At 41.4% G+C, this 13,471-nt stretch overlaps 2 long non-coding RNA genes across 2 annotated transcripts in view; both read right to left on the bottom strand.

The window, feature by feature from the left end:
* Positions 1-13,471, bottom strand: part of LOC146671371 (uncharacterized) — a 394,396-nt gene that overhangs the window by 361,868 nt on the left and 19,057 nt on the right. The window lies entirely within an intron of this gene.
* LOC146671373 (uncharacterized) lies at positions 165-5,097 on the bottom strand. The gene is made up of 2 exons (XR_014911438.1): positions 4,500-5,097; positions 165-2,718 (listed from the first exon to the last, which is right to left on the bottom strand). It is a non-coding gene; the product is annotated as an uncharacterized LOC146671373 (long non-coding RNA).

Here is a 13,471-nt window from a genome sequence, read left to right as displayed (position 1 = left end):
ACATGCTGCAACGGTTACAAAGGCTACAATTAGTTCCTTCCATCTTCCAAACGTGTCCTGTAGCCACTTATGTAGCCACTGACCGTGGCCTGTATTGGCAATTAGTTCTATCTTCAATGCTTCAAGTCTATTCATAGCTTGTGTGAATGAACCGTTAGGAGCGGTATTATTGGGAATGAAAGTACAGCATACATCAACGGTTACTAGACCACAGGTACCGGTCCAATTAACAGGTAAAGCTAATCTAAGGGTATTATTGCACAACCAATAAGCATGTGGGATTGGTCTGGTCAGGCGCGTGACCATGTGTGATTTAACTAACTCCCCCCAGTCAGTGTCATTTAATACACCGTCTGGGGGAACAATGATCGATTCTCCGCTCGAACTTGAACTGTGTGTGTGTTCCTCCAGATATGATACAACTTCAGCCATAGAGACAGCTAGCCATGTCTCATTACAGCGTGCACCTGGGGAGTCAGAGAAAAATGTATAGTTATCCTTTGTATAATCTATGTGTGTGTCTGGGCCAGTTAACTTTAGTCTGCGCAGACATATCATACTAGTATTAAAATGGAGAGGGATCTGTCCTAAGGGCAGTGAGGGCTTTAACCTATTCTTGGGGCGTTTCATTGGGGCGCAGGTCCCTGCGGTGTCATTAGATAACTTCAATAATTCGCCTAATGGAGTCTCAGGGTTAGTTGGTGTGTGTGTGTGTCTAAGTAGGCAGTCGAGAGGGCTCAGAGTCAACTGTAAAGCGTCTTTAAGGAGAGCATTATCTCCGCCGATTTCCTCTAGTCCCTCAGTGAGGGGGAAACCGGATATGGGGTATCCTACTATTACCTGTTCTGGATTAGCCTTTGAACAGACATAACAGTTACTGTTTCCTAAATCACGAGCGGCTGTTCTGGCATTTTCATACCAGGCGTTAGCTCCTGCTCTATGGGGTGCATAAAATCGTTTATTAGTGGCGTTTATGTTGTCATTTACTGATTTTAGGGAACGTGAGGAGTGCATTAAGTAGGTGTCTTGCAAAATAGAGCATGAGGTATCGTCAGCAAAATATGACCTGCAGAAATATGAACATGGTTGCAGTTTACAATACAAAATAGCAAAGAGAAATCCTAAGGTTAATGCGATAGATATGATAGATAACCTAAATATATAAGAAAGACAGTTCTTCAGTCGTCTTCTGGCCTGGTCCCAGGTTCGAGAGACACAGAATAAGCGTCGTGTGATGACAATGGGCATTTCATTTTCTCCATTATCAGGATGGAATGAGTCTAGCTTTATCAGGTTAGACATCATGTGGTACTTTTAGCTTTCTGTTCCTGCTGGATGTTTGAGTACCTTGTTGTTGTTCTTTCAGACGTTGTGTGTTAATCAGTGATTGCGTGTGTGTGTATGTACATTGGATCCGGGCGCTGGCTCGCCGGAGATGTCGTCTACCCGTGTGTGTTTATTTGCTCTAGTTCCGGGCGTTGGCCCGCCGGAGATGTCATCTGCTTGATCCGACGCCTGAGATGGTCCGATTGGGCTGGTCTTAACCCTGCTGGCATGAATCCACTGAGGTTGTCCGTCTGTGAGGATGCTGGTTCTTCGTCACTGCCAGTACAGTCTGGGGCTGGAACACGCGCGGCCTCCCAGAGTGTCCTTGGTTTTAGTGACTTCTCCAACACGCATCTCCTTGTCTCCACTGGTGGAACTGTGGAGGGGAAAGGCTGAGAGAGACAAACTTTCTGATAGTTATTATTCAGTGTTTCTACCAGGTTGTGAACATCAGTGGACAATGCAATATACATCACCTTCTACTAGCGGTGCCCCTCTGGAAGCTGACCATGGTGTTGGAAATAATCTTATTTCAAATGGAGATAATTTGGTTACTGCAGATGGAGTCATTCTAATCTCACAGAGGACTTGAGGAAGTAATTTGACCCAGGTCATTAAAGTTTTAGCACACTTTTGAATTACTTCTAATGTGAATGAAGATCCTCTATCACTGTTAATCTGGTGAGGTATTCCGAATCTGGGTATTATTTCATTGCTCAACTTTTGACAGACTACTTCTGCAGTTTCTTTTGATGTTGGATAAGCTTCTACTCATTTACTAAATTGATCCACTATTACCAGTAAGTACTTGATGCTTCCTTGCGCTGGCATATGTGTAAAATCAATTTGTAATGTATGAAATGGAAAATCTGGTTGTGGTAAATGCTGATGTTTTGCTTTTGATTTTCCTACATTAGTTCGTGCACATGTTAGACAGGTTGCTAATATGCTTTTTACTGCATGCAATGTTTTCTCAATTACAAATCTTGATTTTATTGCCCCTATTACCCCTCTTTGTCCGACATGACTCACACAGTGAAAATGTCGGGCAAGGACTGGCATCAGGGAATATGGGAGGGCAATCAAACCCTCAAGGTTTTTATATAGGCCATCTCTGTCATCTAAGGTACAGTCATTATTCTATGCAGAGGCTTGCTCTTGTATGAATTTTAAATCAACATTTGTTTCTAAATAGTCTGGGAGTTTAACAAGTGACAGCTGTAGGGGCACAGATAATACTTCCTGCGGAGGTGGGAGCTGTGATGCAGCTGCAGCTTTGGCTGTCACGTCTGCTAGAGCATTACCTGTTGCTTCGTCTGTGTCAGCTGTACTGTGTCCTTTCGTTTTTTTACAACTGCAACGGCCGATGGCAGCTGTATAGCCTGAAAAAGTCTTTGCACAAAATCAGAATTTAGCAATTTATTTTCCATCAGCAGATCTAAATCCTCTTTGTCTCCACAATGTGCCAAAGTCATGCACAACGCCAAATGCATAGCGGCTGTCTGTGTAAATTGTCACATGCTTATCCAAATGTAGCTCACAGGCGCGTATTAAAGCCATGAGCTCTGCTTTTTGTGCTGAGTGAAATGGTAATGAGTGAGCCTCTAGTATGATGTCAGGCAATGTCACCACTGAATAGCCACAAAGAAATGAGTTGTCATTCGGCCTTGAACAGGACCCGTCCACATAAACCGTGGCTGAGTCTGGGATAGGTGTTTGCTCTAAATCTGGACGTGGTGCTGTGGATTCCTGTATACGTGTCATGCAGTCATGATCGTCAAGCCTGTCTGAGCCATCCTGTCGGTCATAAGAACACAGCATAGGATCAATAAATGTGCTGGCGAATTGGGTGTGCTGCTCGCTTTTATAGTGAGATTTGCATATGTTGTGTAGTTATGTTTGCTAGAATGGTCGTGACCTGGTGATTGGTGTGTAGAATAGTGTCATGTGAGAGTGTGAGCTTCTCGCAGTCCCTTATCATGATAGAGCAAGCTGCTACTGCCCTCAGGCAGGCCGGCATTCCCTGAACAACCACGGACAGCACCTTTGAGTGGCGGAGATCAGCACTCCCTTTAATGCATTGAAAGAGGCAGGCATTTCTGTGGACCACAGTATTCGAGGAGGCTTGTCTTTTTTACAACAGTCACGCAGAATGTGGTCATGAAAAGAACAGTCTGGTATCCACTGTCTGCAATAGTTCACCATGCCCAGGAAGGACAACATTTCCTTCTGTGTAGTGGGACGAGGGACGGAGGTCACAGCTTTGACCCTGTCTGCAGTCATGGAACGTTTTCCGTGAGACAGTGTGAATCCCAAATATTGAACAGAAGTCTGACAGTACTGCATTTTCTTTGCTGATGCTTTGTGGCCAGTCTTTTGGAGGTGCTGGAGAAGCATGTGTGTAGCAGTTTGACATAGTTTTTCACTTTCAGCACAGAGGAGGAGGTCATCCACATGTGGATCAGGGTGCAGCCCTGGAGGAGTGAAGCACCATTGAGAAAGCAGCAGAGCTGTCTATCATGCCTTGGGGCAAACGAGTCCAAGTGTACTGCTTATTTCTATGTGTGAATGCAAATAACGGCTGTGTGTCTTCATGCACAGGTACTGAGAAAAAGGAGCGGAGCATAAATCCACCACGGTAAAATGTGTATGCAATGCATGTCAATATGCTGTGAACATCTGAAACGAGAGGTGGCAGAAGAATGTTGACTGCATTAATTTGCCTTAAGTCTTGTATGAAACGCCATACGCCAGGTTTGTTAGGCTTTGGCACAGGATTGACAGGAGTGTGGGCTTTATTACTCCTGTAGTCAATAAATCTCCTATCATGACATCTAGGGCTGAGGCTTTTTCGGCAGAAATGGGATGTTGCTTGACATATACTGGCTTGTTGTGTTTTTGTACGTGATAAAGTGTACAGTCAATAAATCCTATATCATTCTCACTTTTAGACCACAATGTCATATTCTGGTATTCAGCTGGCAACGTAAGTGCAGAAATAGTACAGTCGATAGGGTAGGTTAGATCTATGTGACGACATGGTGTAGTTATGTCATAACCTATGTCTGAGTTATGTGACAAAATCACTGTTTGACCTTCACTTGTGTGAGCAGTTATCATGTTGTTGAAAAGTGTGAGAGAAACAAAAGTGTGGCTCCCAGTCATGGGATTACCTGGTAGTGGCGTCTGTACACGTTTTTTTGGCACAGTGTGTGACATAGAGTACCGGACAAAAAGGATGTTGAGTTCATTCTCTGCTGAGGGTCCAGCTGACACAGAGGATGTTCCTTCTCCATCATGTCGGTACATAGGGCAGAGAAAACATAAGCTGTTATCAGTGTCAGCAAACATTTCACCCTTTATGTTAAATGAAATACACAAATTCATTTTTGCTCTGGGTGTCTGCGGCTGCTGGAAAACTGAGCTAAATTTGCACCTGTGGGGCCATTATTGCATGCTTCCCTTTGTTGCCAGTTACCTTGTCTGGAAGAGCTCCGCTGACGCCTAGTGGCAGGAACTTGTACTGCGTTCTGTGGTCGAGGCGCGTGTGCCCTGTTGGTGGCTGCAAAGCGACATTCTCTGGACCAGTGTCCTACCATTCCACAGCAAAAACACACATCTCTACTTTTATCCTTCCGTCCTCTGAAACTTCCTTGCTGTGCTGGAGCGGGTAATCCTGCATACATTAGTTTCTCACTTTCCTCTGAGCCTTCTACATCAAAATTCAACATTATCTTAACACTTTTAGCTTTCGTGGTAGTATCTGCACTGGCCTTCAGTTTTACTGACCTGTTTTCTGGCGATAATCGTTCGGGATAGGGCTCCGGAAATAAATTAGAATGCATTGAACTTACAGTCCGTAAGTTGTAAACAAAGTCAGTCACATAAGCACTTCCGCATGTTCTGGATACGTGATCATGGACGTCTTCACCGATTCGCGGACGTAGGTTACACGTAACCGGAAATGGGAGGCGCACTGAGCCGTTATTTGAGACTTTATTTTGTATTTTATTAATTTTTGGTTTTACAGGTACTTTAGATTTTTTATCGGACCTGTCTGTGGTCTTTGAATTATTCTGACCCATGTTCAGTGATTTCCAGAGGGGTTTACACGCTAGGAGGATTTAGGTTAGTATTTTCGCTGCGGCACAGCTGAGGTCACTTTAAATTTATTGCTAGCAATTTTTGTTTGGGTGAGCAACTCTCACTTAACGAGCAACTTCTCGCAAAACAACAGGCAACTCCCTGTGTCTTTCTGCTTTTAATTTACTGCTTTTAACCCTTGAGACCCGTGTTTTTTTTTTGTTTGTTTTTTTCAAAAGAAAAATTAAACAATTAATTATTATTATTATTTTTTTTACGTATAAATGTGTTGTGTCTTTCCACTTGATTATAACTGATTTATTTATAACATTTTATATAAAAGAAAAACGAGAAGCACATTAATTCATAGTAATTTAACATAAAATTGTTTGATAGTGTTAATTTGGAAAGCCACAACTAGCGGGTCCACCAACACCACACAAGGGTTAATTTACTTTATTCGGGGACTGAGGAAGTCGTCAGTGTATCTCTCTGGATCACTAAGTGAAACTTCGTCAGCATATCCCGTTTTTTTTATGGATCGATCACTGAGAGAGGTATAATACGGTCTTTATATAAATATGAAAGACGCATATTTACCTTCTGTCAGTCAATCCCACTTCTGACGCCAAATTGAAGGAAAAAAATGTCCATCCCGGTTTTCCCTCCAAGGCACGAGCGATAAGCAGAGTTCTGTCCTTTCCTTCTAAGATTCCTAATTATTTAAAGTAACACTCAGGTATGCCATTCAGCTGGGTTAGTTACGACGTCGGGAGCAGCTTGGGAGAACAAGGAAACACAGACTGCTTCAGGTTGTCTTCCCAAATCGACTCAAAGGTTTATTTAGTACATAACAGCTTATATAGAGAAAAAAAAGGTTCGTGTGTCAGCAAGTTCTCAGTTCAAACCGGTACAGACCAAATAAGGAAACGTCTTCCTGCCTTGTGAGCAAAGAAGTATCCTGTGTGTAGTTTATCAGTTCAGCTACAATTTATGATCATCCCAGCAAAATACACTCCTAGACATAGAATACAGAGTTCTTTCATTAGTGAATTCTGAAACAAACCACCTGGCCTTTAACGAGCCTTTTTCTAAGAGATAAGGAAGGGAGGATGGGAGTAAGGAAGTGGTCTCGTCTCTGTGGTGTTTTCGACCTTGGGGTACCAGCCTGTGAGTCTTACACATTAATTCTTGGGTCACAGAGAAAGAGAAAAACAACTAGTAGATGGGCCTTATTGAGTAACAGTTTTCCTGTATAAAACAATATCCTGTAAATGCTAACCGTGGTATCAAAATATCACAACACGCCTCATTTTCTTATTCTTATAAATGGGTCTCTCCGTTCTCCCATCAGCCTTTGCTTACACAGGTTGCGTCTGATTGGCTGGAGCCGAGCGCGTCCAAAACTAACAGGAGTGGTGAATGAATCTATAAATGTGTTTTACGTGTGAAATGAAAATAATAAACCTAACAAAGGATTATGTACGTTAAATCTGCGCACTTTCAGATCGTGAATCAGTTTGGAAAACACTGTGTGATGGCCACAACATGAAGCGATTTTATTGTTGAATTATCAGTGATACTTTCGTGTTTTTGTTGAGAAATGTTAACGATGTCATTAAAAGAAAGCATTAAATTAGGGAGAAAAACCCGTTCGCGGAGAGGGTCCCCGGTTCTCCAGTTAGATTGTGCTTCACGGCGTCATGTTTCGCCGTGACGGGGTTATTATTGGAGTAAATGGATGGCTGGAGCCTCTGCTCGAAGCGTCTCTGATCGCCGCGAGCGGGTTCATATTGGAATGAATTGACAACCCACAGCGTCACATAAAAACGTGGAAGGGTACCTTAGGCGTCAGCATGAGAAGTTAAGGGACGTGACAAATCGTCATTATTTTACGCGTCGGGAGTGAGAACGGGTTGGTGTTCGCTCAGACACATGAAAAATTAGAGGGAACATTGGACCCAAGCTTCGCCCCCACAACAGGGTCCTCAACCGTCCTGGAAGAAAGTCTAGTGTGGTATTCTACTGATCAACTGAGCATGCCACCTTTCCCAGTTTGTGTCCATAAACCTCTTTGTGTGCTCCCCTGTTGATCTTCTCTCATTCCTACACTGCTCTTTTGATGGTCATGTGATCTGTACACCTAAATACAGCCCAGTTATTGTTGTTGTTCACACCTGACGCCTGGGCTCATAAGTTGTCCTCAATATCTTGCATTTCCATCCCCCGTTTCTGACTCCCTGCCATCTGTCTTCTCCTTGATATTCTTCTATAATGAAACCTGCAATCATTGCAATCACCAATGAGTCAGCTGAATGGCTAGCTTATCACTTTAACTGAAACACTGTTCAGTCTCAACTTTGCAGTTACTATTTTCATCATTTATGTTACAAGCATTTGTAAGTGCAATTTGTTTGGAGGCACAATCGTCTGATTTTTGTGTGTGACAACATTTCTGCATCTCAAGAACGGTTTAGTTTGGACTACTTGCACAATTTTGCGCTTTAAACTGACCTGCAGTTTGGTTTGGCTAAAAACTTCAGAGCAGACATTTGCCCAAATTTCTGGGCGCTTTCTTGGGTCAGCACAGCTTCTCAGTTTAATATATGAAGTGCCAGATCTTTTTGCATGTCCACTTAATTTCAGAATTTAAGAAACAATCCATGTGGCTGAGGCCTGGTATCAGCTTGGCATCCTTTCATCTCTCTAGCCTTTTAGTTAATTATGCCTTACTAAAAACGTGTAAAACAGAGAGCACAATCTGTGATTAGGTATTGAAACAGCTGTTTACTCCCCAGATGTTTGTGTCCTCAAAGAAATTCCATTTTGATTTATGTGAATGTATTGTGCAGGTACTTTCTCTGCTTCGCCCTCATTGCTTGCTTTATCTGAGAACATAATCTGCCTTCTTTTAGCTTGGGGTAGGCCTCACTTTATGTTTTAAATTAAAACGCTTGAAGACAAAGTGAACTCTGGACAAGCGTGCGACCTAACTGAAGTCCAGGTGGGCTTGTTGATAATCACATTTTCACACTCATCTCGGGGCAGACCTGTGGTGTTCTGGTGCCAACCTGTCCCCTCCGTTTTTTGAGTGCCCCCCCCCCCCCCACATATAAAAAGAGACGGTTTATTTTATAATATTTTAGACAACAGCATATAAAACACCATTTGCTTGCACTTGTGTGTGTGTGTGTGTGTGTGTGTGTGTGTGTGTGTGTGTGTGTGTGTGTGTGTGTGTGTAAAAACTGAGATGTTCAGAGGTCTTGCTTCATGGTATCGAGCAGCTCACACAAAACAGGGTCTTTGTATTTTAATGTAGGTGCTGATGTAAACCACAATTTTCAGCAAACATCTATCAGGTCATTGCACTTTTCTTTATTTTTAAAGCTTAAGTATGCGTACATGGGATATATTAAAAACTGACAAGTTGTTTGAACATATGATGTGAAATCACTTAATTAACCTGCTGGATTTGCTAAAAGTTAAAATATTTATACTACTTTGGCTAATGGGTTTTGCACATTACTCTTAGCTTAGTAAGTGGCTATTAGTGAGGGTCATGATAATCAATTCAATTGCGTAATGGGCTGACTAAGTATTTCCAGACTAAGAGAAAAAGTCAGTCAACATATCCGTTGGTTTAGGTGTAGGCTTAATCCATTTCTGAGAAAACTGAAGAGCATAAGTGACGTTCTTACTTCGATTCGTCCAAATTCATGTGCGTTCCAGTCTGTTCAGCCTGTTTCTGTGTAGCACCAAGCAGTAGACCTAAACCTGGATGTGCTTCTGGGTTCTGCCTCTAATGAAAACAGACGAGTGTAAAATGCAACCATTGTTTGTAGTTTGCTGCCACCTACTGAGTGAAAAAAGAACTGAAGCTGTAAAAAGCAAACACGTTACAATAAAGTTGCTCCTAAATTCCTAATGATAGGCTTTATTTTGTTTCAGTTTCAGCTCACCATTCAGCTCATCAGACTGTTTTCCCTTTACATTTTGATATAATAATGATGGATTGCATTTATATAGCACTTTTCTAGGCACCCAAAGTGCTTTACAATTCCACTATTCATTCACTCTCATATTCACACACTGGTGGAGGCATCCCCAGAGCCACGGTCGCCCCATAATAGCTTTTTTGTACTACTGATACACATATTGTTAATTAATTACTGCCTTTTTCTTCCATTAGAGTAATATTTTCTTGAGCTGTGTAACTGGATTTGTTCAAATATTGTCCTTCAAGAGAAGGACATTTGCTCTCAACTCTTTCCTTGTTGAAATGTTATTCCAAGGAAGTGAGTTTCCTACAGGGTATGGAGGGTTAGTATGTGTTAATGATTTCAGTGTCATGCAGGGGAAAGTAGCATTCAGTGGAAGCTTCTCGGTGATTGTTTTAAATCCAAATGTGACCCTTATTTGTGGCGCATGTTAGCATACAGTCAGCTCAGGAGTTAGTATCAGTGATCTGGTTGTAAAATGAGTAAAAACAACCTCAGATTATCACATATTGACTACATCTATGTTTATGTAGCAAAAGTTGAGTCAAAATGCAGAAGCAGTATGTGAAAAACTATACTGTTACTGTTTCCATGGGAATTAAAAGGGTAAGAAGCAGTCATTTGCTGCTAATAATTTAATGCAAATGCTCTAGATTGACTTGTTGCACACTCTGTGCATCTGTCTTTAATAAAGAAGTGGAACAGCCTGACTCCTCGTTTCTCTCAGATGAGTGACATGAGGGGGTGGAGCTTCATTCAGCTTCCACTTATTTCACTCAGGTGTGCCCACATCCTCATTTTAGGTTTGACAGTGGCTGTATCCCAATTCAGGGTCTGCACTCTGCAGCCTTAAAGTACGCAGCCTTAACGGTCCACAAGGGCCGCGTACTCAAAGACCGCTAAGGCCAGAAGTGCGAGGCCTGTGAAATGGGACGGTCCAGCCTCTGTCTCGCTGCCCAGGTTGCCCAGCAACCATGATACGAACTGCTGGAAACGTTTCAAACAGCTTTGTTTGACAGAAATGAAGGAGAAAATCTTTTGTTCATTTGTTTGTTTGTGTCAACATGAGCTTTGCGTGATTTGATAAGTATCTGAGGCTGAGACCAGAGGACTGTAAAACATGATTGTTGGGCTTCATGTTTGTACTGAACAGTCATTTTAGGATTAGTTAGTAAATAACAATTAGCTAATGTTGTTCATGAGACTAAAGTCATCTCACTTTGGTAATGTAAATATAATATGGCCAATATTAAAGTTAGTATTATATTAATCAATATTAGTTATTACAGCTTCAGTAAAGATTCAAGTTGCAGTTATTTATATTTCCTATCACCTTAAATCTTCACTCAAAGACAAGTATCTCTCACAGTTTATATATACACACACATGTATTATATATAAGAGACAAATATTGTTCTTTTAACATGTTGGCTCAATGCTTACATTAATGTGTAAAAAGAAAATGTACGAGCTGTGATAACTGTTTCTGATAGAATGAAGAGTAGACTGATATATTAAATATTCCTTTATTGGGTGAGAAAATCAGACCATGTCATAACTGCTTTAAGTCACACAGAATAGATATCAGAGCCTTAAACAGGCTGACTTCTGCTAAATGGGTCTAACTGGGCAGAAAGTATACAAACACATAATATCCTTATAGAATATGATGTAACACTATAGATCAACTTACCTCAGAATATATAAAGCATATAAACAATTACAGTAATGTGATGCAACAAACACAGCAGTGCTACTAATCCAAAATACTCAAAGCTTCATAGAACTGAAACAAACATTTATTTTTAGGTCCATTCTGCTGCTGATACATACTTTATGTTTCTGAATATTAAACTTGTTGCTGCCTTTCATAGTGTGTAACTTGAAGGCCCTGAGTACTTTCTCCCACACTGAAAACACTGGGATGATAACATTATTTGAACATTACCTAATAAGACTGATTCAGGACAGACAATTAGTTATTTTAAACTTTTCTAGCAGTCCTTCACAAACAGGGAACAGTCTGTCTATTCTCTCCATCTGTCAGCTGCTGCTGGCTCTTCCTCCTCTGCTTCCTCACACACTGCTGAGTTTGTCCTGATGGATCATCAGGGGTGCAAAGCCTCACAGATGATGTGCAGCAGTGGGTCCCTCAGTCTGTCTGCAGTTGTCACACATGGAAATCAAATGTGTGAGAAGCTGCAGGATTCAAACACAAGTGTAACTTATAAATACATGTTCATACTTTTATTACACAATCAGAAAGAAAGACAAAGAGAGAGAGTGCAGGACAGACAGACAGGTGACAGTCTCAGGTGTACACACTGCTACAAACAGCACAAGAGAAGGAGGATTTGGTGTTTGTGTTATTACAAGTGCTAAACAAGAAGAGTTCCCAGATGATTCAGTGGACACATGTGTGACTCCTGTGATTAAAGCATCTTTCTTTCAGCTTAACGAGTGAACCGCCAGCTCGTTCAAAGACACGTTAAAGTCTGTTTGGTTCGACATCACCGAACAGAGGCAGCAATATAACATAGCTAAAGTTAACAGTGCAGTGAATCCTGCTTGTGCCGTGATATTCAGGACTGCAAACCGAGCAGCATCACTGACTTTCAGCTTGTTGTGTTTGTGGATATATGACTGACTTTAATTATCCATAAAAACATCAAATTCTCTGTAAGACTAAGGTTGACTATTGAGCGGAGTATATTTGAAAGCTTCAGCCGTCTGCCGTTTTTTCTGGCAAAATTATCCACACCCACCGCCATGCTATGAAGTCTGGGATATGTTGGGCCATGAAGGATACACATACCCATCCTTAAAATTCAGGGAAATGAAGGATGCATTTGAGGGCCGCATTTCGAGCTGCCTTCGAATTGGGACAGCCTTTGTCGCGTCGCTGTGACGTAATTGGCCTTAAAATGAATTTGAATTAATGATGGTGCCTTGTATGTGGGGCTGTCCAAATTCATGGGCTGCATCCTCCTGAGGCCGCATTTGTAGGCCTACAATCACTTGACCCATCCTTCAAATTCGGGGAAAAGGAGGACGCATTTGTAGACTGCATTTGGAGGAGTCTACGAATTTGGACAGTCTTTGTCGCGTCGCTGTAACGTAATAGGCCTACAAGCCGGGAGCGAGCTGGAAAAAAGCACACGCATTTTTGAGAAGGAGGCGGCTGCTCAGCCCCGGCTGTGTAGTCCAGAAAGGTCAAGTCAAGTCAGAAAAGCTGGTCTGTTGAGTGCAATTACCAAAGTCACCTTGAATTTGGTTTTTATTAAACCTTTATTCATCCAGGTAAAAAAAATCTCATTAAAAATCTAATTCCCAAGAGAGATCTGGCATCGTGGCAACAAAAGTCAAAATACACATACGACATAAGGATAAGGTTGCTACTTTTATTATCGAGATTACGGTAAGGGTGCTGAGTAGCTGAATAAGAAGTCTGTGCTGCAATTTTGAAACTGTTAATTTATTTGCAAAAGTTTCATTCTGCTACTTAATTCAATACAGGTTTTTATAATAAATTATTATGCATACATTATAAATCATAACTGTAGTTGCAATTCCTTTACTTTTGAAAGATCAAACGTCCCACAACTTAAAGTCCACAAGCCACTGCTGCATTGAGGTAATATTTCGTACGCAGGCAAAAGAAGTCCATTGTCCAAACATTTTAGTTGAGAGTTTTGGTTTATTTATCCATCTTGGCAAGCAATAACAAGATCCTTCCTGCTGCTTCTCCTGCTCTGGTAAAAAACCACAGGCCCACCCCAATGCATGCTGGTCCTATACCAGTCTCTTTATTCATAGAAACAAAATGGCCCTACAGCTCTTACTAATTTAACAAAATAACAACAAACAAAACAAATCATTTAACCCTTGTGTGGTGTTCATATCTTTATTACTCAGCCAGTGTTCATGGGTCTGGTGGACCCGCTAGAGTTTTGGCTTTCCAAATTAACACTATCAAACAATTTTATGTTAAATTACTCAACAGATGTTTACTTCATCCCAATTACAAGCCATATGAACAGCAAACATGGTTAATTTTTTCCCTT

This window comes from Rhamphochromis longiceps, linkage group LG4, assembly GCF_057381845.1.
Source record: "Rhamphochromis longiceps isolate RC_006_pf linkage group LG4, R_longiceps_female_GT1.1, whole genome shotgun sequence".
Lineage (NCBI taxonomy): Eukaryota > Metazoa > Chordata > Actinopteri > Cichliformes > Cichlidae > Rhamphochromis > Rhamphochromis longiceps.
This window is presented reverse-complemented; position numbering and strand designations above follow the sequence as displayed.